The sequence below is a fragment of the Chinchilla lanigera genome, unplaced genomic scaffold (assembly GCF_000276665.1).
Source record: "Chinchilla lanigera isolate Chin_1 unplaced genomic scaffold, ChiLan1.0 scaffold00088, whole genome shotgun sequence".
In the NCBI taxonomy this organism is placed as follows: Eukaryota; Metazoa; Chordata; class Mammalia; order Rodentia; family Chinchillidae; genus Chinchilla; species Chinchilla lanigera.
This window is the reverse complement of record NW_004955489.1, coordinates 1,958,173-1,962,018: the sequence shown is the minus strand read 5'-3', so window position 1 is coordinate 1,962,018 and position 3,846 is coordinate 1,958,173. Positions and strand designations below refer to the sequence as shown.

General features: G+C 46.8%; 1 protein-coding gene across 1 annotated transcript in view; it reads left to right on the top strand.

Annotated features, from left to right (window-relative positions):
- Positions 1-3,584: 3,584 nt before the first annotated feature.
- The window catches only part of Sertad4 (SERTA domain containing 4), a gene marked incomplete in the record, with an annotated part of 10,616 nt that continues 10,354 nt past the window's right edge, over positions 3,585-3,846 (top strand). Inside the window, 1 exon segment of the mRNA XM_005404520.2 lies at positions 3,585-3,846.

The window sequence follows — 3,846 nt, the reverse complement described above, 5'->3', positions numbered from 1 at the left end:
TGCTGAGACAAGGTAAACCTGTTAAGGCCAAAGGCTGAAGCGGGGAGATCAGCTAGTAGGCTATTACAGTATCCCAAGCAAGAGGTGGTAATGATGGCTTGGACCAGAGCGGTAGCAGCAGTGCTGAGAGGGGACCAGAGATTAGAGAAATTGGAAAGGTGAGGGGCTGGGGATTTAGCTCAGCAGCAAAGTGCCTGCCTGGCAAGCGCAAGGTCGTGAGTTTGGTTCCCGGTACCAGAGAAAAACCAAAAAAAAAAAAAAAAAAGAAATTGGAAAGGTGGAGTCTTAAGGAATTTCTGATGTGTTACGTCAAGGGGATGAAGGGAAAAAAGAGTCAAGGATGATTACAAAGTTGTCGCGGACAACCATTAGGAGAAACAGTCAACGTGAGAGGCAAAGGCAGGCGGGCGGTTGTCCTACAGGTCATGACTGAAGGCATCTCCAGGAAGAAAAAACGAGCAACTGGCTCCAAGGCTGCTTACAGGCCACATAAGATGAGAACCAGGAAGTGACCTTTGGATTCAGCACCATGGAGGTGACTGGCCACATTAACAGGAACAGCTTGCGTGGAGTGATAGGATAAAAGTGTCTAGTTGGAGAAGGTCTGGAATGAGAGAAGAGAAACTGGAGAAATTGCAAGACGATTCCATGTGCTCTAAAATGGTTGTATCTTTTTAAAAAGCCATTAATTCAGACTTCTTATTAATCTAAATGGGTATTATGACCACAGCAATCTGAGTAAGTCAGATTTTACTTGCGAAATCTCCCTTTCAAATGAGAAAAAGGGTTTGTGAAAGGGGCTTCAGCAATTTCAAGTCTGGCACTGTTAACCGAAGGAAAACAATCACTTCTGTAAATCTGCAGCTTCAAAGTATTTTTATAGTCAAGACTACTTCTGTCTTGTAACCTCACACATATGTACACATACACACATACACATAAGCACACATATCCCAAAAATGACATCATAGTTCCCGGTTGAATACTCATAAACACCACCACTCACTCTGAACATTTCATTATTGATACATAGTTCTTTTTGCACCTCATAGCCACCACTTACCTTAACGTGTTAAATGATGTCTCTTACTCTACAGACATTTGACTGCCTCTTCCACTTACAGACACAGGGCCACTCTGTCAACAGTTGGGCACTGAATCTCACAAAACATTAAGCCTGGTATTAAAAGCAAGGCAGGAAACCACGTTAACCTAACATGTCTCAACAGCACAGGGTCAGGTTCCTACTCTGAACTGCAAAGGTGCTGTGAAGTTGTTATGGTTTGTGTCTAGATGTCCCCACAAAGCCTCATGCTGTCATAGGTGGGGTTTTTCAGAGGCGGTTGAATCTGGAATGTGATGCTGGGATTAAGGGTGTGTGATTACTAAATCAGTCCATTGATTGGTTTGGCACTGCCCTAATCCCAGTAGCCTAGACAGAGTGTAAAAGGGACAGAAACATGCTTCTCAGGCCCTTTGCTTGCTTGCTCTCACCTACCTGCTTGCTGTGGACTGTTCTGCTGCAATGCCCCTCTGCCATGCCACCCTGCCTTGGAGCCAGCTGACTATAGACTGAAACCTCCACAAACTGTGAGCCAAATGAACCTTTCCTCCTTTAACTTTGGGTGTCAGGTGTTTTGTTTCAGCAACGAGAAAAGTAACTAAGACAGAATTACAACAATTTGATTCTGAACAATTTGATGTCATTTTGTTGAACCATTGAAGCCAAGAGTCTCTCCACCCAGGAACAATGCCAATTTCCCAGAAGGCTCTGTCTCAAAGACACAGAACCAGAGATGCCAGCACAGCCCATGCAGATTCTTAGTCTTGTGTTATTTCTCAATTTTATGCTTAATTTGCTCCTTTTGGTTTTATGTATTTTGACACAGCCAAGTGTGTGGGGGGATTTCCCCATAGTCCTTTAAATGCCATAAAACTTTAATATAGAGAGATAAAAACAATAATAAGCCATGCCTCCAAGCCCTCACATTTAGTTCTTTATTTGAGTTAGAAAATAACCAGTTTTAGATCCTGATTTGGATTTTCAAGTACTTGTGCTGCTTTAAATGCCCCATGCTTTCCTTGACTTCCTCCCCCACCCAAGTGGAAATTATATTCTACTCTTAACTTGGACGTGACTCTCATTGACTGAAACACACACACACAAAACCTGGCATCTTTACAGTTCTTACAGCATTGTCATAGTGGCCTACGTCGTGCATGAGCCAATGTGATTTAACATGGTTTAGAATAAAGCCAAGACGGATGCTCAGTTCCCAATTTTAAGCATGCAACCCTGGAATGTCTTTTGGAAAAATGAAATAAAGCTCCTGGTAGTCTGTTGGGTTAGTCTGTTTTCAGCATAATTACCTTCTTTCAGCTTCCTAATACCCTTAAAACCTCTGAGTGTCTTTAATGTACCAAATTCAACAAAACACCTTCAAAATAGATTAGTTCTAATTATGTTTAATATTTGTTTGCTGCTTTATTAAATAAACCACATTTACCGTTTTTTAAAAAAAGGAAATTCACTTAACTGTATGTCACCCAAATTTTAAATGTATAAATGAAATGGAAAAACATCTATTACACAAATTTAATTACAATTCTAAGAAATAAACATGCAAATTAGATAGAGTTCAATTTGCAGATGCTAATCCTCATCCTTGATTCCTTGATCTTGTCCCGCCTTTCGCCCCATTTCCGTCTGCATCTCTGGATTCCTAGGGAGCCAGATAGAGGTTTGGCTTCTCACAGTCGGAGGATCTCCGTTTTATAGAAATGTTATATTTAGCACATCTGGCATAGTAGCAGTAAACAAACACTACAGTCTTTGTAACCCTCTGGTGCAGGGCCCTCCCCCGATTCTATTCTCCGCGTTTGTTACACCTGAAATGACCCATATTGACCGGGGAGGAGGCCCGAGATAGAAGTTATGAATTAATGTCTCAAAAACCAAACTCCAATGGAGTCCAATAGAGGAGAAAATCACTACCTGCAAAATAATGTGATGCTGCAGCTTAAATTACATCCCTGGACCCAGGACAACCTTCGGTATTACTTTTTATTTCCTGGAGGTTCTCCCCAAGGGAATCGCCCAGCCAAGTTGCCGCAGGACCGAGGTTGCTTTTTCCTCCATGTGCAGCCCAGGCGGGGCGGCGGGGGCGGCCGCGAGGGGTAACTGCTCGGTCCTGCACAGACATCTGTTTCTCGTCTGCCTTTACTGTGGCAGAGGAGAAGAAAGTCTTTTGCAAAGGGTGGGAAAGGCACGGATTTTTTTTTTTTTTTTTTAATCACGAGCACACACAACAACAAAACTAAGCCAAATAAAGGCAAGGCGTCTCAGAAGGCTGCAGAGTGGATGCATTATTCCGCTGGAGCCGAGCCGGGGCGCAGGGCGGGAGCCGAGAGCGCGTGGGGTCTGGCTGCGGGCTGGAGCTGGGCCCGCGCGTCCCCGGGCACCGCGCGGGAGGGGAGGGGAGGGGAGGGCGGGAAGACGGAAGGGGAGAGGGAGCGGGAAGGAGGGAGCAGGGGCGGGCTGGCGGGGTGAGGGAGGGCGCCCCGCGTGCCGAGGCGCGGCGGCGGCGGGCGCGCAGGGAGGAGGCGAGCGCGGCGCTGTCATGTTCGCTCGCTCGCCCCGGGGGCATCCTGCAGAGCCTCTGCGCGGAAATCCGCGGGGAAATGGCAAACAGGATTGACGGGTTTCACGCGCTCCGCGCTAGACGCAGCCGCTCATTACCATAACCGTCTGTAGCGCGGCGGCGGGACCTGCCGGGACCCTCGGCCAGCGCCGACCGGGCCGGGCCGGGACCCCGAGTGCGCGCCCGGAGCAGAGCCCCGGAGCGG